Source organism: Choloepus didactylus, chromosome 1, assembly GCF_015220235.1.
Source record: "Choloepus didactylus isolate mChoDid1 chromosome 1, mChoDid1.pri, whole genome shotgun sequence".
NCBI classification, from domain to species: domain Eukaryota; kingdom Metazoa; phylum Chordata; class Mammalia; order Pilosa; family Megalonychidae; genus Choloepus; species Choloepus didactylus.
Window position 1 is genome coordinate 42,801,510 of NC_051307.1, and position 26,040 is coordinate 42,827,549.

The 26,040-nt window shown below is 34.8% G+C and overlaps 1 pseudogene; it reads right to left on the reverse strand.

Moving 5' to 3' along the window:
- LOC119507778 lies at positions 1-26,040 on the reverse strand (annotated as a pseudogene).

Consider the following 26,040-nt stretch of genomic DNA (forward strand, 5'->3'; position numbering starts at 1 on the left):
TCAGTTCTGCAGCCTCTATAGGCTATAGAGTGCCTCAGCACAAGTCTGGATAAGGCCACATAGCTGGAGTCTCCAGGGAGGTGCTAAAACTCAGTTTAGCTGAGACCCAGATAAGCTTCTGTAGAAGAGTCCTTTGAATGCAGACCAAGGCATCAGCATTTGAGGGCATGGCAGGAACTGATGACTCCTTGGCTGCTTCCCACCCTGCTGCAGCTTCCTCATAGTGCTCTGACAGGAGTACTGGGGACTGAGGGGTGGGCCAAGAGTCTGAGGAGAGCTCTGAGGCAGAGAACAACTGGTGCTCCCAGCTTGGGCAGCTTGGGCATTCAGAGGCAGGTTATCTTTATCTATGCCTGAGTTGAACTCCTGAAAGCCAAGCAGTATATTTCCCATGCTTGTCTTGGAGAATGCTGGTCTCACAGTACATAGACATCTCATGCAAATTGTGGTAACCATGCAGCAGATAGTTGCCCATGAGCCATGAGATTTGATTCTGCTACTCCTGTCACACCTGCAACACCTGGGTCTCCACCTCAGTCTCGGACTTCCAAGAGAAATAATAAACTTCTGGAGGAATTGAGGCACAAAGGACTAAGGGCTCTCATTGGATCTGGCTGACTCTGGTACCTTGAGATATAGTACCCTGCAGCCTGAATCCTCATGTGATATTCAATTCTTTTATTTGTTAAAGTTCCTATTATGAGAAAATTTCAAATATACAAAAGGAGAAAGATAATATAATAACCCTCATATAAACATATCTACAATCCTGCTTTAAAAATTATTAATCAATCTCTGCCTTTTGACTGGAAAGTTTAATCCATTTGCATTTAAAGCCACTATTGAAAACACTGTTTTATTTCTTGTCATTTTACTATCTAGAATTTTGTGTCTTAAACCTTTTTATATTCCTCAATTCTTCTGTCAATGCCTACTTTTATATTTATTTGATTTTTTGTATTGTACTGTGTTGAGTGCCTTCTCTTTTCTATCTGGATATATTTTTCATCTATTTTCCTTGTGGTTACCATGGGTTAAAATTTAACATTCTAAATATTTAACAATAATATTTGGTTTGATACCAATTGACTTCAATAGCATGCACTATAATTTTTCTATACCTTATAACCCCCCACCTATTTTTTGTACTTGTTAGCACTTTCATCTTTGTACACTGTATTTCCAAAACCATAGAGTTATTACTTTTTTGCATTTACATTTTGACACCTGTAGGAAGTAAGAAGTAGAGTTGCATACCAATATACTACACTAATACTGACATTTATAATTACACAAATGTTTACTTTAATTCAGGTCTTTATTTCTTTATCCTACTTTGAACCTCTGTCTGGTGTCCTTTCCATTCAGTCTGAAGAACTCTCTTTAGCATTGCTTGTGGGATATGTCTAGTGTTGACCAACTCTCTCAGCTTTTGTTTATCTGGGAAGGCCTTATACTCTCCCTCATTTTTGAAATTCTCACTGTATATAAAATTGTTGTTTGGAAATCATTTTCTTTCAACACTATAGGTATTTCAACCCCCTGTAGGTATTTCAAGCCTTCTTGACTACATGGGATGTCATGAGAAATCAACACTTAATATAATTGGAACTCTCTTGTATATAACAAGTTGCTTTTCTCTTGCAGCTTTCAGAAATCTTTCCTTATCCTTTTCATTCAAAAGTGTGATCAATATATAATGGGGTGTATTTTTCTTCATGTTTATCCTGTTTGGTATTCTCTGGGCTTTTTGGATATGCATATTCACACCTTTTGCTGTTTGGAAGTTCTTTGTCATTATTTCTCTGTCATTATTTCAATATTCCTTCTACCCCATTCTCTCTTTCTTCTCTTACTGGGACTCCCATAATGCATATATTGGTATGTTTGATGGGGCCCAGTGATATCTTGGGCTATTTTTGCTTTTTATATTTCTTTTTTCTTTCCGCTCCTTCAGCCTGATTCATTTCAAGTGTCTTGGTTTTTGAGTTCACTGATTCTTTCTTCTCTCAGCTCCAGACAGCTTTTGAAACCCTCCTTGAAGTTTTTCATTTCAGTTACCGTGGTCTTCAATTCCAATAGTTCCATTTGGTTCCTATTTAAAATTTCTATCTCTTTACTAATATTCTCATATTGCTCATTCATTATTTTCCAAATTTTTATTTCTTTCTCTGTATTTTCCTTAATCTCCTTGAGCATTTTTAAGATCATTTTTTTAAAGGCTTGGGTATGTCCACATCTTGATCCTTTTCCTTTGGATGGGCCGTCATTTCTTGTTTGTCTTGTATTCTTTTGTTGCACACTGTGCAATCTAATTTTTTAAATGTTAACTCTGGGATTAATTCCGTGAAATCTTTTTCTTGAGTTTGTGACCAGCTGATGATAAGACAGATTTTATTGAGCTTCAGCTCTCCTATCAGGAAGATTTCCCCAAGATGAGTGTAGTGTGCAAGGTTTTATGGGCCTGTGTCTTTTCCTGGGGTTTTGCTTGTCAGTTGTTTTGGAGTTCCCCTCTTTATGGGAGTTTGTCCTCTCTGTTTCCCAGGAAACAGACATTCCTTCTCTTTGTGTTTGAAGCCAGTGAGCTTTTGCCTTAGATTGTCCATCTCTATAGTTTCTTAAACTCTATTCATTGCCTCTAGTTACTTTTGCCTAGAGGGCAAATTGTGGGAGGGAGGGCATACCAGAGAGGACTGCCTCAAGTTAGCCTTCCCTGGCCAGAACTTGACCAGGGACCCACAAAGAGGGGCACAAACCACTCCAAAGTGCCCTGGGGAGGGGATTGGGAAGGGCACCAAGAGCTTATTTCTTGGTTCCCCAAAGCTAGGTTTTCTTGGCCTGTCCTGCAAATGCAGTTCTTCAACTAACTGTCCCCCATGGCCCTGAGGAAGCATAGCATCCTTAAGTCTCTGCTGCCACTGCTCTTTTCAGGGGCATGTTGAAACAATGGCTTCCCTCGGAACCAGGCTTTCAGCTATCTGATGTCACTAATCAAGAGCCATGATCAATGATCAGTCAAGCCCAACCCTGGTCTTGGGGAAGAGCATTTTTATGACAGGAGAGGGAGGATGGGGGCTGGAAGCCACTGTTCAGAGAGAGTAATTTACTATTCTTTACCATAAAGTACCAGCCTCTTCCCCTTGCTCTTCCCTGCATACTATGCAGTATTTACCTGGCCTCCAGAGTTTCAAAATAGTTGTTTCAGTCAACTCCTGCCTGTTTAATAGTTGTTCTGTTGGAAGGACTAAGTCCTGGGGTTTCCTACTCCATCATCTTCTTACCATCCTTTTCCCCATATTTCTTATATACCCCTTCAGGGTAGAAGCCCAAAATTCCATTGCCATGGATTAAGGATAGTTACTACCAATCTGATGTACTCATGAAGGACTTCCATTTAGAAGAGAGATGTGAGAAAGAAAGCAACATGTGAATTTCATTTTCTGCTGAGGGGACAGTGGTGGTTTCTGACTTTTGGAGGCAGCAATTGATTACTGTCTGGCACCTAGTACCAAGAATCAACACTACAAGTTGCTATGATTCTTTTTCTGTTGTAAGTTGGCCCTTGTTCTTGAATTCTGATTCTCCTAGCTGGAGTCTAATCAAACAGGAACATCTATGAACAAGAAAATATCATTTAAAAAATACAAGCTATGGCTAAACTCACAGGGGTAGATTTCAGTGTTTGATTCTAAGCATCTGCAGATGTTCATATTTATTTTGATTTCAGCTTTCAGATCCTTATCAGGATGAAAATCAAGGAAGGATTTAATGATATTTGAAGAACATCAAATATCCAGCTAGTATTAGAGGATGGGACTCTAATAGCCCATGGCACACACTGGTAAAATGATTAACAAATACTTTTCTTTGGCTATGTTTAATGAAGTGTACATTGAGTGCAAATCCTTTTGTGGGGGGGGGGAGCATACTGAGTATTTCCAAAGAATATGATAAAGGGCAAGAGGAATACAAAAACTGGCTAATTACCTCTTCTAAATGTATTGAGAAGTTAAGGAATATTTTCTTTTGGCAGTTTTAAATACTCAGCATAAATAATGGTATGAAAATAGATACTTTTTATGATTGTGCTAAAAAGTCTATCATTTCTTATAAGTATTGTGCTATAATATCCATAAATCACAAAATAAATAGCAAACAAAAAGAAAATTGAATTCATAGCCTCCGTCTCTGATGCAATAGTTAGGGTACTGCCGTGGAAAGTGTAGAATATTGAGAATTGGGAAAGGATTACATGTCAGATTATCAATTCAGTATGAGTTGATTCTTAACCTTGAAATCCCAGCAAGCTTCATTTCCATTGTAAGCATTCCAACTCTGCACTTGAAAACCTTGAAACATTCTTGTCAAGGAGAAATCAATTCTCCTCATGCTCCACACCAAATGCCCGTCACTGCTCCTAAGCATAACTGGAGTTAGATTCTAGCATTTCCTCCATGTGAAGTACAAGGTTTCAAACCTGAATGGAGAAGGTCTATGTACCAGAGACTCAGAAGAGTTTACTACTTTACATAGACCAAAAAAACTGAAAATATATGTGAGTACTAACGGTGTTAGAACAAAAAGAAGGGAGTGAATTTATTGATATGGGCCAATATATTACAAATTTTGGGTGCAGTATTCTAGACTGAATAATTTTGACTTCTTGTAATTATGTCCTGGTAGCTTGAGTGGAACCTGGATTTAACAGCAGCTTACCATAACTGAAATTGAGGAGCCAAAAACCCTTTGGTCTAATATGGAGTCAGTAATCCAAGAATTTCTAGTGATAAGAATTTTAGAGTGGAATTAACATAATTGATCTGCTCACCTAATCCTCAAGAGTGCCCCCCACCACAGAGATCCAGAAGTCACTCCCTTAATCAAGAAACAGATCACACATTATTGAAGGGAGTGCCAGCAATGTTGACAAGCATTGCTAATAGTTCTCCTCCAAGATCTATGATGATTGTGACGATACCATTAAAATGGGTTACCAGAGTTCAGATGGGATAGGTATATGGATAGTGGGGTGGCAAGAACTAATTAAGCTCTGTGTATCTACCTGAGACAAGGGGGAAGTTTACTAGCATATTTCTCAGGGACAGAGGGTGATCTGAACATCCCAATCTGCCTGTACCTTTGATAGTAGATTAGAAGCAAGCAAGCAAACAAATAAAACCCCAAACAAACAAGGGTCTTTTGGACCAAAATATATTGGATCTCATTAAGAGTACTTAAAATATACTACATCAAAGGAAAAAAAAAAAAAAAAAAGACCTGCTCTTCAAAGTGTAAATGAAAGATCCTCTTATAATTCTTTAACCTGAGTCATATCAGAGAGTCAGAGCCCCTTGATTAAAGAGGGGGTTAGGAAACATTGAGAAATAACTGTATGATAAAAACTCAAGATTTTGTGGTAATATTTTCTCTTATTTTCCCCAAAAGGATTTCTTATCATTTACCACATTGGAGGAAGTCTAATAACCATTTGAATAATCATATTGATCAGTATAGCCCTTTTCCCCCAGTCTTATGCTAAAGGTCTAATATATGTGTGGCCATGGTGACAGATTTGGAGATTATACATGGGATAAACAATATGGACTTCCCTTCACCAAGGTTGGACTTCTGCATCCACTAAATGTGCACGCTATTGAAAATTTCAACATAGAACCTCTGTATGTGACCATATACCTGGGAGGCTAGTTAACTACATGGTACAGATTGAAAACTTTGTAATGTCCCTTTAACAATTGAGAGCCAGAAATTTTATGTCACTAAAATTATATTCTGGTTTTATTTGACTTATTTGAGTAAATATCTCTGCCAGTAAAACTGTCTATGGAATTACCATCATTCCTCTAGGTCATTGCTTCTGAACATGTGCAACAAAAAGATTAAGGCAATTGGCTGGACCTAATGAAGACTTTGATTTTCCCATGTAACTTATCCACTAGAAGGAAGAGAAATACCATGTGAAGACAATGATATTTATAAGCTAAGTACTGGATCATCTCCCCTTACACTTTTGTTATATCATGTATTTGTATGTATATTTTAAGTAGTTTTTTTTTTTTACCAGTCTACTTCTACATCTACTTTACACACTTATTTTAGCAGTGTTTAAAAATTTTTATTCTGAATAATATGAAGAGAGAATTAGGAAGGAAATGGATGACTAATGGGCAAAACTTTAAAAATACTGAATTTGTCCAAATTCTGGACTTGTTTTAGAGTTTGCAAACGATGAGACTTTGGGTTGCCTCACTTTTGGGACAAAACCATTGCATTGCATAAATTTAGCTGGTATCTTTCATATTTTACCTTACATAAATGATTCCACATAGAATGGAATGTGACAGGATAAACCTGTTTGAGACATTTTCAACATGATTGTCTTGAAAAAGAGCACACATTTTATTCTCATATTCACAAGCAACATGTATAATATGTAAGGCAGAAATACATTTTGTTGTACTTCTTCTGGTTGCTATTGTTTGGAAGTTTACATATGGAGGAAGAGCATAGAGAGATGTTGAATAGCTAAGAGATGACTCTAGTGGATTTTGGTTATGACTGCAGTTTCCTGCCATCTCTTGAACACCCTTCAATATGAAGAGTCTTCCCTTCATGATCACAAGCTAGTTTATTCTTTCCTTTGAAAATAGCCAACAGGTAGGTAATTTAGGCCACTCAATCAATGTGGAGGCACGGAAGTTTCCCTGGCTTGGCAAGTTAGTCAGGGAGCCCGCCTCCTAAGCATTGTGGGCCTGAAGGCAGGCACCAGGTTAGGAGAAGGCCAAAGCATTGTGTGCCTGAAGGCAGCCACCAAGGCATTGTGGGCCTGGGGGCAGGCACCAAGGCATTGTGGGCCTGGGGGCAGGCAATTAAGTTACAGAATGATGCCAGGCTCCTTCCATGCCCCTGCTTTCCCTCCTGGTTCAGAAGAGATCATTCCCTAAGATTACTATTGTCCTCAAGCTTGCACCCGAAGATTGTAAACATGCTAGTCTTGGGATTTTCGAACAAATGTGGTTGCCTGGGGAAATGGGAAAAACAATTACATAGCCCAAAGAATGCTTATGCTATATAATCCTGTGCTAAAAAGCCAACAAAGAACTTCTTGCAGGAACAGAGAGACGGAGTCGGTTCCCTTCTTACACAAATCAAACATACCCAAATAGCGCTTTGATTACGAGTAGAGCAATGCTAGAAAGAAGAGGCTACATGGAATCCATCATGTGGAAAGATGATGGTGCAGTAGTGACAGAAGTTTTGGTGTTAAATGCTGCCATCAATTGTGTGGTTGCAGGTTGTGTGCTGAGCTGCAGTATCTGTAGGTTATAGGCAGCCTTCAGACAAATTTGGGTGAAGCTGTCAGGTGCATATCTTTCAAAACCAACTCTCTATACTCATGGAGAGTCTTTGGATTTCTTAATATTTTCTAAAAATCTCTTTCATTCTGAAGTACATACAATGGGATTTGTTTTTGGCATGCACATTTACTGGATGAACCAAAACCTTTATGTTGTGTACTTGTGTTGTGGATAGTAGTTATATCTGCATTGAGAATGCTTAATGGCACTATTATAGAGTATGAAATTATTTTAAACATATTTACCTTATACATGTAATTTTATTTACACTGCTTATAAACAATTTCTATATATCTGGAAAGGAAGGATAAGAAAGATTTTAATCCATTTCAGTTGAAATATATTATTACATTTTATGAACCATTAAACATTTTATCTACCTGTGATTTAATGTAAATACCATCACTGTGGGTATGTTATGTCCCTCATGTTAGAAATATGGCTTGAATAATTGAAGGAGAAAAACTTACAGAACTTAATAACCTGTTGTGAAGCTCACCCCTCTGGCACAATTCACCTCATGCCATATCCTGAATTGATTTTACCCTATGACAAGTTGCCCTGTTTGAGTTAAATTATAATGCAATTTTTAATGGGAGAATATTTGGTAAACATTAACAGCCATCTTGTATATAGCATTTCATTTATATTTTACTTCATGTGCATAAATAGCCTTCTCATTTGTGTACTATTCTGAGTGGATTTTTTTTTAATTTGGTTTAGAAACTACATTTCAAAAATTATAAACATAGGTAAATAATATTTGTGGCAGTTTCCCAAATTAATGAATCAATTAACACACCATATGTGACAGTCTACCAATATATGCATCAGTTAGGTAACTTCCATGTATGGGTGTGTGTCTGTGTGTTTATCCGGGAGAAGGACTGATCAGGGAGAAGCAATACACAATTCAAATCCTTTCTTTGTATTTCAAATTTCATGATAGCTATAAGATTGTGTAATGAAAATATAATTTATGTATTAAATGTTACACTGTCTTTAGAATTTTCAATGTAATTTAATACCTCTCTAGATCTTTATGACTGACAGCAAATAATGCTAATGTAAATTATCATATATTTCATATTTCATACAACTCTAATGCTATTACTAGCATTAGATAACAATTAAAAAATTATTTAATATTTTAATAATTAAATAATTTAATATATTTGAAATCAAATATATAACCCAATTAGTCTTTAGCATAGAAAAAACTTCTGATTAAGAAAAAATAAAAATATTTCAACATATTCAAATTCAGAACTATGGTAATCCAATGTCTGATAATATCTTAAATATACACCAACTTAATGTCTTCTAAATTTTAATGGAATTATCCTCTTTCATAAAGATGACAGGACTTGGAGCTGTTAGCTTCTAACTTGTTTTTGGAATAGGATTCTCCAGAGAAATAGACCCAACAGGATATGCAAATATTAAGAGATTTCGTATAGGAATTGGCTAATGTGAGCATGGGGATTGGCAAGTCCTAATTGCATAGGATAGGCTTCATACTGGAAACTCCAATGTAAAGGAGGCTGAATTCCCCAGGAGAAGGCAAAAAGTGTCACCTTCAATGAATATAATGATAAATTACTCCAGAGAAACTGGCTGACTAATGTAGGGATAAATAATTTTCTTTCTGACTGCTGAAATCCTCAGTTCTCCCTTTAACTCCTCCAACTGATTGGTTGAGGAGACTCCTTGCATTGCTGAAAGCAGTCCCCTTGTATGATTGTAGATGTATAGATGTAATCAGTCTTGGATGCAATCAATTGACTAATCCATTAATCCACAAAATATTCTCACAGTAACAATCAGACCTGCATTTGTGCTTACTTGACCAAACATTGGACACCATAACCTAGCAAGGTTGACACATGAAAATAACCATCACACTTCCTTTCAATAAAGGCAATATGGTCTGAAATATCTGGTCTAGAGTGATTCATTTTACTGTCTACTTTTCCATGTTTTTATAGGTATTTAATAACCAGCATCTTACAGAAAATAGAAATTCATGACAAGAAGAACCATCAAACTGGAATGAAAAATAAATGGCAACCCTCCACTGTTATACTCATGGAAATTTTTTTATCCAAATAAACAAATTTGAAATTTTGAAAGATATTATTAAAACCCTTCATCTTGACTGCTTAGCCTGCTGATAAAACAAAGTTCAATAAGGTGAGAAGCAAACTTTATTTCCCAAACATATGCCCCCTCCTCTTTAATATTTCAAAGTGTCTGCAATTTTCTAGTAAAAAAGAAAAGTTTGGCAGGTATAGAGGAGTGTGTGTGCCACAATGCACTTTCAAAGGTATTGGGCAAACTCAGTCTTTCAGGCATATTATTTCCATGATAGAGGATTTACTAGAATCATTAATATACTAATCTATCCTTTCTCCAAGAGAAGCATATTCAGAGATTATTATGTTATGTTTCTTCTGTAAAACAAGGAAACATTTATTTTATATTCCAAAGGTGAACATTATTTGCATAAAATTACATATGATAAAGAATTAGAATATAAAGCTTTTAGAATTTAAAAATTGCTTTTCATAAGAAAACTTAAAACTTATGAAGTAAAAATGTCTCAAAATTAAATAGGGACATTTAAAAATAATGTCATAAAACACCTCAATTGTTATAAGTTCCAGAATAGGATAATTGAATATGCTGACCTTTGTCATGTATCTAATACATTTATTCTATGTAATTTTAATGCTGTTTCCTTTTGCATCTGTATATTAAAAAAAAAATTATCATCTTTCTAGAATTCCTGTTCTGAAAGTGATTTTTACAAAATTTTTTATTTTCTCAAGAAGAATTTCTTTTCCTGGAATTGAATCAGAATATATAAGACATAAATAAAACAAAATCTTTGTAAAATGATGTTGAAAATACATATTTAAAGGTGGGATTATTAAAACTATAAAATTCTGCATCTGCAAAATAGTCTTCACAGACTATTATTAGAGGCAAGACTGGATTCAGGAAGAATAGTAGTAGGGATTTATACCTATTAGAAACCTCAGCCTTCAGTGGGAAAGGGTACTGTCTCAGTCTAGGAGGGTGAAAATTTCTCAAGATTTGCTAGGTTTTGTTAGTTACGGTAGGTATTGTGGGTATCAACAGTGGTTTTCAATCAGCAGTCAACTGCAACTTCTTGTAGTCTTCTTATCATATCTGTTGACAAAAATCATGAGTGTTTTTTTGACCCAATACTAGAAAGTAAGATGCAGATTATTGGCTAAGAGTACATAAGCAGGATCTGTAAAGGAGCCAATAATACTAGCAGAATTGGAAGTTCTATTTGAGACATTAAATTCAAAATCAATACATTGGGAAAGTCAAATCAACGATGTGAAAGACAAATTTGAGGAACTTTCTTAAAATAAGATGACAATGATTTATTCGATTAATATAACAGATAAGTTGATAGTTATGGGAGAGAGAGAAAGGATTAACTTAACCATTAGTTCCATAATCCATTTTGTCTTAACATTATTTAGATGTGATGTAAAGGACATCACATATTGTGTTTAATTTTTTCATTTGTTTAAAAGACTCTCCTTTCTTCATTGAATTGTCCTTGAACCTTTGTGAAAAATCAAATGACCACATTTGTGTGATCTATTTCTGGATTTTTAAATTTTATTCCACTGTTCTACATATTTATTTTTTGCTAATACAACCCTGTTTTGATTATTGTGCCTTTATGTTAAGTCTTAAAATTGGGTAGTGTGAATCCTACTATGTTCTTATTTTTCAAAATTATTTTGGCTATTCTATTCCTTTCCCTGTCCATATAAACTTTAGATTAAGTTTTTCTATTGCTATAAAAAATACACCTTGGGTTTTTATTAGAATTTTGTTTGATCTATAGATCAATTTAGAGAGAATTATCATCTTAACTCTGCTGACTTCTCCAATATATGAGCATGGTATGTCTCTCTCTTTATTTGGGCCCTCTCTGATTCCTTTCATCCACAATTTATAGTTTCAGAACACAGATCCTGCACATGTTTTGTTGGATTCATGTGTAAGCATTTCATTTTATGTGGTTATTGTAAGAAGTAATAATTTTTTTTAAATTTTAGTTTCAAATTGCTGTTTTAAAGTATATATATAAATGTGATTGATTTTTGCATGTTGAATTTGTATTCTGTGCACTTCTAAACACACTCTCACTTAGTTCTAGGTACTCTATTTGTAAATTCATTGGAATTTTCTAAACAGAAACTAGTTCATCTACAAAGAAAAGGACACATTTATTTTTCCTTTCCAATCTGGAATAGCCATTCTTTCTTTCTTTGTTGTTGTTACTATTATTATTATTGGCATATTGCACTGGCTAAGATTTCCGCTACAATATTGAATAGAAGTGGTAAGTATAGCTGTTCTCACTTGCTCCCACACTTAGTGGGAAACATTTAGCTTTTTACTATTGAGGTCATCTGTAGTTTTTATTGTCGTTGTTATCCGTCCTTTATCAATTTAAGAACTACTCTTCTATAACATATATGCTGAAATTATTTTTTTATTTTTTTAAATTATTTTTAAACCATAAATAGGTATTGAATTTTGTCAAATGATTTTATAAATGATCAACTATATGATCAAATAGCTTGCCATTTTAGAGTATTAATAAGGAGATTCTCTTTTCCCACCATTTAAATTTTGGCTGAGTATGTACAGAAGTTACTTTGTGTCTTGACCTCAAAAGGCCATGCAACTTCTACTTTTACCCACCTAGAACTCAGTGTTCATGGGAACAGACTCAGGATACCTCCCAAAGGATGTGAGATATTTTGAAGAGAGAGAGATTATATGGAGGAGGAAATGTAGCCTTCCCAGCCATTCAAACTGTCCTGAGGCTGCAGACATGCCTGAGACCAACTAGGACCAGTCAAGTCATAGCCAACTCACCAACTGACTACCAATACCTGGTGAAGCAGTGACTGGCTAAGCCAGTGAGCTCTTTCCAAATCACCGTTTCATGCTCATGTTATCAATGGATGAACATGACATGAAGCAAACCCTCCAACTAACATACGATGGATGTGTGGCAGTATGGAAAAATAAATATTTCTGTTTGGAGCCATTGAGATTTGGGGGTTGTTTTGTTTACCACAGCAATATCTACCTCTGGCTAACATGGTAACAATGACTCTGCCTGGATCTAGTAAAATCTAACCATATCTTATGAATAAAATAAAAACTGAGAAAAACACACTTGAAGATGGGTAAAAGCCATGTGAGACTTTATATAAGACATGCTTGAAGAACTACCCCTGTATATTTTAGCTACAATGTTTACTTTTCTTATGTTTGTCATTTTGAGCTGTATTCCCACCATTTAAAAACAAGCAGTGAAAAATATCCCATTTTTGACATCTTAAATTAGTAATCATTTTAACACCACAACACAGATTGACAAAGATAAGGAAAATAAGTAATATAAAATGCAGGGTAATATACAAGTCCATTAAATTTTAAGCCATATTTGATTCAGAAATGCCATATGAAGTCATGTTATCTATTAAAATAAATAGTACAGGAATTCAAGTATGTAAGAACAAGAATGTTCATTACAGAATTATTTAACACTAAAGGACATGAATATCCATAATTAAAAACAATAAATTATGTTATGCTAATGTGTTCAAATATTATGCAACTGTATCAGTTAGGAATTACTGCAAAACAAACTTACCAAACTTAGTTTCTTAAATTGACAATTTTATTATATACAGAAATTCCGTGGGTTGGAAAATAGGAAAGAACACAAAAGGGATTGTGGAATTGTCTAAAAGTTTGCTCATTTACATGTCTGGCAGTTTGTTGGCTGACAACTGGGACCTCAGCTGGGGCTGTTGGTCAGAACACCATGTGGTGCTTAGGAATTTTCAGTTTGTTGGCTACATTTCAAGTGTGGGGATCCCAAAGAGTGAGGATCTAAAGAGAACAAAGTGGAAGCTGTATTCCTTTATAAAACCACTTTTCTTTAGTTATTCCATTAATGATGAGGCAACATAGGCCCACCTATCAATGGGAGGTGTTTCAATGCCACTTTGTAATAAGAATAAATGGAATGGGAGGTATAGTTGTGGCCATTTTTGAAAGTACAATATGCTAAGTCCTATATTAAAATTGATTGGATGGGTCTACACACATGGACCAGAATAATGCCTAAAATATATTATTATGGGAAAAAGAATTGAACTATGTAAATTAAGATGATACATTTGTAAAAGAAAAAAAAAATGGCATAGTAATATTAAATACCAGTAGTATTCCACAGCTAAGTTTTAAATTGTTGACAATTTCAAATGATTGTACTCTGTAGACCATAATATTTTAATTCCGAAAATTACCTCTTACAACAGCTGAGGTACCCGCTATGATCAGAAAAATATTTTTGCTATATGGTGGGCATAAGAGAATATTATAAACCTAATATTTTTGTATTAAAATGTACAAAAATATCAGCCAACATATTTTCACATTACATTTTTCTGCATTTAGAGTATCTTGACAAATATTTCATAAGACAAAACTTGACAGATATTTTCTTTCTTTTTTTGCTCTGAATGTTTTCCCAAATTTAGATGGTGCAATATTTTAGTCCTGAATTTATTTCTGTTTGGGTTCTAAATATTTATCCATAGGAGTACCTCAAACTGACAATTCCTCCAAATCTAAATTTTCTAAAAGACCATTTTAGAATGTCAAAATTAAATTTGGGGTACCATTTGGTCTTTCATTGTTTTTCGTTTGTTTGCTTTTTTCCCCTTCAGTTATGTGCGGATAAAATTTATTGTCCTCTTTTGCAAAGCATGTTTTCAATAATTGCAATTTACTGAAAACTTTATAAAATGAAAATTATTGATGCCCCATTTATTGAATACTTTGAAGGTTAACAAATAATTTTCAGTAAAATGTAACAATATTTAGAGAACATAGTTACAAAAAAGATTAAAGCCATCGTTGAAAAACTAGCTTGAATTACAAATGAGTTTTCTGAAGTTTTAAACAATCCTTAAATTTGATTTATGGTAGACAACAGAGTGCTTAAAGAAATGCTTATTTTCTCAAATTGAAAGTAAGTTTTTCCTTTGAATTTACATATATACATGTATGTGTGTATATATAGATACAAGATTTAATTTTTTTCAATTTTTGCAATTGCTTCTTTTTGGATTGGCGGAACACCCAGTTTCTTCAGATGCAGTTTATGAATTATGTATGTAAAAAAACTATGTCATGTACATTTTAGCTTCATAATTTTCTTATTTAACAAGGACAGTGGTGTTATGCTCTATGAAAATTTGTAGTCACATTATTACCAAATGTAATAATTAACAGAAATAATTTTATCCTCAGCAATGAATTTTCATCTTAATTAGAACAGCATTCAGATTTATAACAGATGTTTCACCTTCAGCAGAATGAGGCTTGAAGATCTTAACTTTGGTCTAATGAACTGAATGAAAAAATTCTATTCTTAGAATTAACTGATTTTCTATATGAAATATGTAACATAAAATTGGCACTATATTTGCTAAGTTCTTATGGAGACAAAAAAATTCACAATCATTGATTCAATTTTGGTATTTGCCAAAATAATTTAGAGAAAATCTAAAAATGAGCCAAAATAATTTAGAAAAACAGTCACTTGATAAAAATAAAAAGTCATGTGTTTCACAAAGTGATACGTAAATGCATTTCTACAGATGTGTATGTCAAATTTTAGTCTTCAGGCAAATTTTTCTTACACTAACTATTGAAAAAATCCTGAAGTTTCTCCAGTAGATTTGTATTATCCAGTTTTCATGGGATTTTGATATCACCAGTTTGAGAAGTGGATGATCAATATCAACCAACCTCTTGTGCATATCACATTTATTTTAAATGTTTTGAGAAAATGCAATGCAGTTTTTAATTTTTTGTTAGATATTCTCTTTTTGGAAAGCTGTATTCATTGTTTCTAAAGGCTTTACTGAAAAATTAAAACGTGGCAACAAACAATAAAATTAATAGTTTTAGAATTAATCCACAATATGAATGACAAAACTGCTATGAAAAAGAGTCCATACTATTTTTATGTTTAAAATGGAGCTGTTCAGCCTCTTTACCCCACACAAATTTCACATAGACCTGACATAATTTTTCATAATTCCCACTGGCTAAGACTTGGTGGCTTCATGCACACCTGATGGTACACCAAATGCCCAATGGGAGGAAACAGCATTGAATAATTCTGACTCTTAACACCCAAGACTCATAGGTATTGTGTTCCAAATCCTTAAGTATGAGTGTGGCTCATTTCATCTGTGAACCCACCACACAGGAAAGCCTACTTAAACCCACTCTGGCTTACTGAAATAAAACAATTAATAATAATTTCTCATTAAAAATGAAAAGTGCAGGCAAATGCTCAATGGCAGGTGACATTGGGACAATAAGCATAAACCAACACTACCCTAAGCAAGCCAAGGATATATAAATGATCACTACACCGTTTTAACTGTGTTGTTTAATACTTTTGTCTTTTGCTAGAGTTAATTTCTTCTGTTCATGAAGGGCCAATCTACTTGCAACCTGAAACGTATTTTTACATTTTTCTTCAAAATTGGCCCACTCAATAGAACCTTTCAAAACATGGCAATTTAATTTGTCTACAGGTCATCAAGAGAGGATGTCTCTGACCTTCACCTTATGTTAAAAGGTACCCATGATTACATCAGGCTCACCCAGGATAAACCCTCTTTTGGTTAACTCAAAGTTTATACTAAAATTTAATTGTCCATTATGCTCTGTTATTATTTTCTATTGTCCTCATCTTCACTATTACAGCCAATTATTTTATAACTATTCTAATAAATTTACAAAATTAAAATGCATGGTCAATATGCTGTTTTTGTAATAATGTTTCACTATGATCCTTATTTTATTTTTTACAACAGTTTTATTGAGATATAATTCACAAACCATAAAGTAAACCTTTTAAAGTCTTCAGTGCTTTAGAATATATTCACAAGTTGTGCCACTATCACTATGAAAAATTTAGAATATTTCATTACCCCCAAAATAAACAATATACCCATTAACATCCCTGTTTCTGCTATCTTCAACAACCCTAGGCTAGATTAATCTACTTTCTGTCTCTGTAGATTTGCCAATTCTGGACAGTTCATAATGGAATAATATAAATGTGTTTGTTTTAGTTTTCAAGAGCTGTTATATCAAATACCACAGATTGGCTGGCTTAAACAACAAGAATTTATTGCCTCACAGTTTTGGAGGCTTTCAGAAGTCCAAAATCAATATGTCAGCAGGATTCTGATTTCTTTGAAGTCTGTAGTACTCTGGTTGCTTTCCCATAATGATAGCGCAATCTCTTCCTCCATCATATGGACATCTCTCTCCCCATTCATCTCCTACTGTCTCCTACTGCCACATCCAAATTTCATCTGCCTATAAGGACTCCAGTCATATTGGTTGAAGGCCCATCCTGATTTTGTTTGGCTTCATCTTAGCTAATCAGGTCTTTGAAGATGAGTTCATTCACAGAACTGTGGTTTAGGACTTGAATATGTCATTGTGGAGCACATGATTCATTCCACAACAATATTTTTTTTTTTTTGTGACTTATCTTCTTTCACACAATATAGTGTTTTCAAGATTCTCTCATGTAGTATGTATTCCATTATTCCATTCCCTTTTTTATATCTGAATAATAATTCAATATATAGCTATATGACATTTTGTTTAGCCATTTATCAGTTGACGGACAGTTGGTTTGTTTCCACTTTTTGCCTGTTGTGAATAGTGTGTCTGTGAACATTCTTATACAAGTTTTTGGGTGGAAGTATGTTTTAAATATGGGGGAGTTATGCTTAAGAATGGAATATCTGGATTATTTGGTAACCATGTGTTTAACGATTTGAGGAACTGCCAAACAGTGTTCCAGTGAAGCTGCATCATTTTCTTTTCCCACCAGCAATGTGTCATGTCCAACTTCTCCACATTATCGCAACACAGTATGGCCTGTCTTTTTGATTTTAGCTATCCATGATATCTCACTCTGGTTTCAATTTACTTTTTTCTAATGACTAGTGATGTTGACCATACTTTCACTAAATTATATTTTCTTGGAGAAATGCTTATTCAAATCTTTTGCCCATTTTAAATTATTTTTTTATTTTTGAACTGCTTTTAATGCTTTTTATTGTTGAGTTCGTTATAAATCCTTGATAAAAGTCCCAGATATATGATTTTCAAACATGTATTTCCATTGTGTGGGTTGCTTTTCATTTTCTTGTTGGTGCCCTTGGAAGCACAAAAATTCTAAAATTTTAATCAAGTCCAATTTATCTATTTTTCTTTTGTTTCTTGTCTTATATATAGGAGGCTTTTCCTAATCCAAATTCATGAATGTATATACCTATAACTTCTTCTAAGACTTTTTTACTTTCAGTTCCAATAAAAATTATGTCTTTGATCCATTTTTAGTTCATTTTTGTCTGTATTTTTACACATGGTTATCCAATTGTCCAAACACCATTTACTGAATAGACTATTGTTTCCTTATTGAATGGTTGTGGTATCCTTGTAGAAAATCAATTAACATAAATTTAAGGACTTATTTTTGAATTTGCAATTCTATTCCACTGATCTACGTCCTTTTGTCAGTATCAGATAGTTTTGCTTACTGTTGCTTTGCAGTAAATTTTGAAATTAGGAAGTGTGTGTCTTAAAAATTTGTCCTTCTTGTTCAGATTATTTTTTCTGGTTCATAAGAATTTTAAAATCAGGTTGTCAAATTTTGCAAAGAAGCACTGGGATTTTGATAGGAGTTGTGTTGAAACTGTAGGTCGGTTGAAGGAGTACTACCATCTTACTGTTATGTTTTCCAATCCACAAACATGAGATGTTTTCCCATTTATTTTTTGTCTTCTTTAATTGCCCTCCAAAAGTTTCGCGGTTTTCTGAGTGTGAGTTTTACACTTTTTTCTTAAATTTATCCAAACAATTTTATTCTTTTTTGATTAATTATAAATGGAAATTTCTTTATTTCATGCTTGGATTGTTCATTGCAAATGTACAGAAATGTAACTGATTTTTTAAAATTTTTATTAGGGAGGTTGTAGGTATACAGAAAAATCATGCATAAAATACCGAGTTCCCACATATCATCCTATTATTAACACCTTGTATTAGTGGGATATATTTGTAACAATTCAGGAATGAACATTTTTATAATTGTACTATTAACTATAGTCCATCTTTTACAATAGGAATCACTTCTTGTGTTGTACAGTCCTAATTTACTTATTTTAAATTTTTATTCTAGTAGCACATATACAACCTAAAATTTCCCCCTTCAACCACATTCAACCATAAATTTCAGGGCTATTAAGTTCAGAATATTGTACTACTATCAACTCCATCCACTAATAAATCTATACAGTCAACCAAAATAGAAGCTGTACAATTTAAGCATTAACTCCCCATTCCCTACCAAAAACTCAGCACCTGGTAACCTATATTCTAGATAGTCAGAATTCAATGAATTTGCTTATTCAAATTATTTTTTAACGGTTTGGTCATACAATGTCTGTCCTTGTGTATCTGGCTTATTTTACCCAACACAATGTCTTCAAGGTTCATTCATGTTTTTGCATGTGTCAGAATATATCAGAACTTCATTGCTTTTTGTGGCTGAATAATATCCCATTGTATGTATATGCCACATTTTATTAACCCATTCATCAGTTGATGGACATTAGGTTGCTTCCTTTTTTTTTTTTTTTGTAATTGTGAGTAATGTACTCTGAACACTGGTGTGAAAATATCTGCTGGAGTCCCTGCTTTCAAATAATATAGCTATATACCTAGAAGTGGGATTGCCAGTTTACATGGAATTCTTTACTTAACTTTCTGAGGAACTGACAAACTGTCTTCCAGAGCAACTGCACCATTTTACATAAGCACAAGCAATGAATGAGTGTTTCTATTTTGCCACTTCCTCTCTAACACTTGCAATTTTCTGCATTTTTAATTATACCCATTCTAGTGGATATGAAAGGTATCTCATGGTTTTGATTTCCATTTCCCTAATAGCAAGTGATGTTGAGCATATTTTCATGTACTTTTTGGCCATTTGTATATCATCTTTGGAAAAGTGTCTCATAAAGTCTTTTGCCCACTTTTAGATGAGTTGTCTTTTTATTGTTGATTTGAAGGATTTCTTTATATATTCTACATAAAAATCCCTTATGTGGTTCCCAAATATTGTCTCCTATTGAGTAGGTTGACTTTTCACTTTTGTGTTAAAGTACTTTGATGCACAAAAGTTTCTAATTTTGATGAGGTCCATTTATCTATTCATTCTTTTATTTCTTTTCCTTTGGGTTTAAAGTCTAAGAAACTATTACCTGACACAAGGTCTTGAATATGCTTCCCTACATTTTCTTCAGGAGTTTTATAGTTCTGGTACTTATGCTTAAGTCTGATCCACAGAGTTGTATATGGCATGAAGAGGGGACCAACTTCATTATTTTGAACATGGGCATCCAGTTTTCCCAGTACCATTTGTGGAAGGTACTATTTTTGCCCATTGAGTGAACTTGGCACCATCATCAAAAAATCAGCTGAACCTATATGTAGGGTTGATTTCTGAATTCTCAATTTGATTCCATTGGTTGGTATGTCTGTTCTTGTGCCAGTACCATGCTGTTTTTATAACTATGGCTTTGAAACAAGTTTTGACATTGGGAAGTGTGAGTTCTCCAACTTCATTCTTCTTTTTAAAGATAGCTTTAAGAAAATTACATAATTTCTTTACCAAAATAAATAAAAGGGCACCTAAAGAGATGAAAAGATATTACCTGTTCATGGATAGGAAGGCTAAATGCCATTAAGATGCCAATTGTACCCAAACTGATCTACAGATTCAATGCAATTCCAATCAAAATTCCAACAACATAATTTTTAGACTTGGAAAAGCTAGTTATCAAATTTATTTGGAAGGGAAAGGGAACTCAAATTGCTAAAAGCATTCTAAAAAAGAACAAAGTGGGAGGATTTACAATACCTTACTTTGAAGCCTACCATAAAGCCACCGTGTTCAAAACAGCATGATATTGGCACAAAGATAGACATATTGATCAATGGAATCTAATTGAGGCTGTGGAAATAGATCCCTGGATCATTGGTTGACTGATTTTTGATAAGGCCCCCAAATCCACTGAGCTGTGACAGAATAGTGTCTTCAACAAATGGGGCTGGGAGAACTGTATATCCATATCCAAAAGAATGAAAGAGGACCCCTACCTCACACTCTAACAAAAATTAACTCAAAGTAGATCAGAGACATCAATATGAGAGGCAGTATTGTAGAACTCCTAGAAGTAATGTAGGTAAACATCTTCAAGACCTAGAATTATGAGGTAGCCTCTTAGACCTTATACCCAAAGCACAAGCAATGAAGAAAATTAGATAAATGGGAACTCCTCAAAATCAAAACTTCTGTACCTCAAAGGAATTTGTCAAAAGTGATAAGGCAGCCAATGTGATGGGAGAAAATATTTGGAAACCATATATCTAAGAAGAGACTGATGTCCTTCATATATAAAGAAATCTTATAACTCAATGCAGGAACACAAACAACACAATTATAAAATTGGGAAAAGTTATGAAAAGACATTTTTCTGAAGTGGAAATAAAAATGGCTAAATAATACATCAAAAATGTTCATATTCTCTAGCTATTAGGGAAATGCAAATCAAGAATGCAATGACATATCATCTCACACCAGCAAGAATGGCTGCCATTAAACAAATGGGAATCTACAAATGTTGGAGATATGTGCAGAAACTGGAACTCTTATTCATTGCTGGTGGGAATGTATAATGGTACAAACACTGTGGAAGACAGTTTGGCAGATCCTCAGAAAACTAGATATCTAGTCACCCTATGATCTGGCAATTTTACTTCTTGGTTTATACCCAGAAGATCTGAAATCAATGACATGAACAGACATTTGCATGCTGACGTTCACAGTGGCATTGATCACAATTGCCAAGAGATGGAAACAATCCAAGTGTCAACCAACAGACAAGTGGTATATACATATGATGGAATACTAAGCAGCAGTAAGACAGAACAAGGTCCTGAAACATATGACAACATGGATGAACCTTGAAGACATAATGCCGAGTGAAATAAGCCATACATCAAAGAATGGATATTGTATGGTGCCACTAATGTGAACTCCCTTCTTCTAGTTTGCTAATACTGCTGGAATGCAAAACACCAGAAATGGATTGGCTTTTATAAAAGGGGGTTTATTTGGTTAAACAGTTACACTGTTAAGGCCATAAAGTGTCCAATCAACCCCATCAACAATTGGGTACCTTCACTGGAGGATGCCAATGGTGTCTGGAAAACCCCTGTTAGCTGGGAAAGCATGTGGCTGGTGTCTGCTCCAAAGTTCTGGTTTCAAAATGGATTTTCTCCAGGACATTCCTCTTTAGGCTGCAGTTCCTCAAAAATGTCACTCTTAGTTGCTCTTGGGGGTGTTTGTCCTCTCTTAGCTTCACCAGAGCAAGCATCTGCTTTCAACGGCCATCTTCAAACTGTCTCTCATCTGCAGCTCCTTTCTCAGCTCCTATACATTCTTCAAAGTGTCCCTCTTGACTGTAGCAGCTTGCTCCTTCTGTCTGAGCTTATATAGTGCTCTTGTAATTTAATTCAGACCCATCCTGAATGGGTGGGGCAACACCTCCATGGAAATTATCCAACCAAAATCTTGTCCACAGTTGATTGAATCACATCTTCATGGAAATACCCAAAGGATTCCAAAATCTAATCAACACTAATATGTCTGCCCACACAAGATTACATCAAAGATAGTGGCATTTTAGAGGACATAATACACCAAACTGGCACATTCCTAAACAATGTGAAATCAGTATTTTGTAATGTAGAATATAGGGGGCCTAGAGACAGACAGAAGCTAGAAAAGAGGGAATGACAACCTAATATGTACAGACATTATAATGAGGATAAACTTAAAAGTATGGGAATGGACAGGGGTGATGATGGTTCATTAATGGGATTATAAGTATCAGTGCCACATTGAAGGCAAACATGATTGAAAGTGTTGTTTAAAGGTGTGTAACCCATAGAATAACACTACAAATATAAATAAGTGTTTGCATGATATACTTCTAAGGTACGACACTTGTACAAAGTGTTAACAACAGAGTGGTATATGGAAAAACTATCGATTACGTATTATAGACTATATTTAATAGGACTTTCTCACCAGCACTACACTAATACTAGGGATGAATAATTAGTGGCTGATAAGACCTCTGGGATGTTTTGTGTTATGATAATTGTCTAAAATTGCAAGTGATGATGGTTGTACAACTAAGTAAAGACAATGTGAGATACTGATTATTTACCTTGGGAAGAATATATGCTATGTGAAATTAGGAACCCCATACTTAGTAAGTCAACCCCTCAATCTTGAAGCTTTCTCTTGAGAAACTTATGACTGTGAAGGGAGGCTAGGCTTTCCTATAATTATGCCCAAGAGGCATGACCAGAAAGCTTCTTTTGCTGCTCAGATGTGGTCTTTCTCTCTTTAAGCCCAAATCAGCAAACAAATTACCCCAACCCCCCATGTGGGAAATGGCTCCCAGGGGAGTGAATCATGTTGACATGGGACACAATTCCCAGGAATAAACTTGGCCCTGACATCAAGGGATTGAAAATACCTTCTTGATCAAAAGGGGGAAAAGAAAGGTAGCAAAATAAGGCCACAGTAGCTAAGAGATTTCAAATAGAGTCAAGAGGCTATCCTGGAGGCTTCTCTTATGTAAGCTTCAGCTATATATTCCAAATGGCCACAGTACACCATGACCTAACCAACAGGGTTCCTGAAATATCTAGATTCCTATGTGAGATTCTATGAAAGATTCACTCACTAGGTTTGTCTCTCAGAAACTTAAATCCACCAGAGTTTTCTTATGCCAGGTAAGTTCCAAAACCCAGAGGCAATAGCCTCTTCAAGAATATTAACCAGATGCAGCCCCTTCCCTATAATGTCAATACCCCTTTTCAACTTGAACAAGTTAGAGTGGTCTCTGTCTAGACATCAGTGAAGATTGAGAAATGAGAGGAAGGGGTAGCAACAAACAAGATAGGATTTAACAAAGGATTATGAATACTGAATCTTATGTAAATATTTTTTAGATGCTGGGATATTAGAATAGCTAGAAGGAAATAACTGCAAAGGTGGAACTATAACCCAAAGCATTCTTTGAAATTTGCTCTAGAGCTACTCATTAAATTGTACTTTGAAAGTTATTGGCTTTCTGAATATATCTTATATTTCACATTAAGGAAAGAACTGAAACTATGCAATGGTAACCCATAAAATTCTTTGAAATTACCTACATAACTACTTGTTAAAGTGTATTTTAAAAGTTATCACCTTCTGTATATAGGCCATATTTCACAATAAGGAAATAACTGAAATTGTGGAACAGTAACACATAACATTCTTTGAAATTTGCTCTCTAACTACTTGTTATATCATACATTGAAAGTTATCACTGTTATGTATATGTGAAGAAAAAAAAAAGACAAAAGCTGTCTTTGGCTATTTGGAGCTCTTTAGCCTTCCAAATAAATGTCATGATTGACTTTCTATTTCTGAAAAGAGGTTTGTTGGGATTTTTATTGGATTATACTGAATCTGTAAATCACTTTGGATAGAATTTATATCTCAATAATATAGAGTCTTCCAATCCATGAACATGGAATATTTTTCCATTTGATTAGGTCTTCCTTGATTTCTTTTAACAATGTTTTGTAGTTTTATGTATACAAGTCCTTACATCCTTAGTTAGATTTAGTCCTAGATATTTAAGGCCTTTAGTTGCTGAAAATGGAATTCTTTCCTGATATCTATTTCAAATTATGCATTACTAGTTGTATTAGATTCTTAGACAGCTTTAAGCGGATGCCATGAAATGGGCTGATATAAAAATGGGAATTTATTTGCTTACAGTTGAGACTGAGAAAAATGTTCAAATCCAGGCATCATCAAAATGATGCATTCTTCCCAAAGACCAGCTGCTAGCATTCCTTGTCTTCTCTGCCACATGGCAAAGCACACTGTGGCATCTGCTGGTCCCTCCCTTCTCTTCTAGTTTTCATTAATTTCACCCTCTTGCTTACATGGTTTTCTCTCTCTTTGTCTGAATTTAGTTTTCTTATAAGAGTACTACTTTCAATGGGTCCACACCACAGAAATGGATTAAGTTTAAGAGCATGTTTTTTTCTGGGGTCAATATGGTTTCAAACTACTACACTCCACCCTCTGAACACCAAAAAGACATGCTTTTTTTTTTTCTAGATGCAAAATACACTTATTCCATCACAATATCCCCAAAGCCTTAAGTTGTTTTAGTAACAATGCTAAGTACAAAGTGTCATCAAAATCGGTTATAGATGTGGTCTCTCCTGGGATACAATTCCCTTCAGTCTATGAACCTATGAAACTTAGAGAACAAGTTACCTGCTTCCAATATACAAAGGAGGGATGGGCATAGGCTAAACATTCTAATTCCAGAAGGAAGAAATTGGAAGGAAAACAGGGGTCATGTGTCCTAGGCAATTCTGAAACACTGCAGGACATACCCTCTTAGATTTAAAGGTCTGAGAGTCAACTATAGAACAATGTATTGCCCTCTGAGCCTGAAGGATCAGTACCCCTGCACCCTCCCCACTTTTCAACTGCTTGCACAGTGGTCATGGTTTCCCCCAACACTGGAGTGAAGGTTTCACAACTCTTCAAGCATTGGGGTGAGAGTCAGAGTCTTCATAATCCCCCAGGAATATGTTCTGTTCTCTCTCTGAAAACTGGAGCAGCAGCACTCTTCTGGAACAATGAAAAGGGAGGCCCACCCTCTCCAAGTTTCAGGGCATATTCACCCTTTATACACATATGGGTGGGTTCATTCTTTTGGCCTGAGAAGATGTCATTAGTCCAGACCTCAGCTTCCATGGTCCTGTCCTCAAAGTGATTTTTCCTTCAACCTGACCCTTTTCTCTCCCTTTATTCCAGGCTGACAGTGGTTACATTCATACATATCTTGCAAAAAAGCTTGCCAGTTTTGTCTGTAGTAAACAGGGATCCAATCCCTGTGAAAGACAGTAGGACTTTCCACAGATCCTTCCTGGATAACTAGACCTAAAATCCTGATGTGCAGTGAAATGCTGACTGGATCTATGTTTAGCTAAGTCCTCAAATGGTGATCTGTTCACTGAGGACTCAGTTTCTGGAAGCTCAGAATTTTCCAAACCATCAATTTTTGGTTTCTTTGAACCTAGGAGTTCAGTTCTCAGCTTATCACTTTCTTTTTACATTTTACTATAAGCTGCAAAGAGAAACAAGGCTGCACTTTGTACATCTAGCTTCAAAGTCCTCTCACCTAAATATCCAAACTCATCACTCCAAATTCTGCTTTCCATCAATATTGGAATTCAATTTTGTCAAGTTCTCTGCCACTTCAAAATAAAGATCACCTTTGTTCCAGTTTCCAATAACAAGTTCATCATTTTCTTGCAT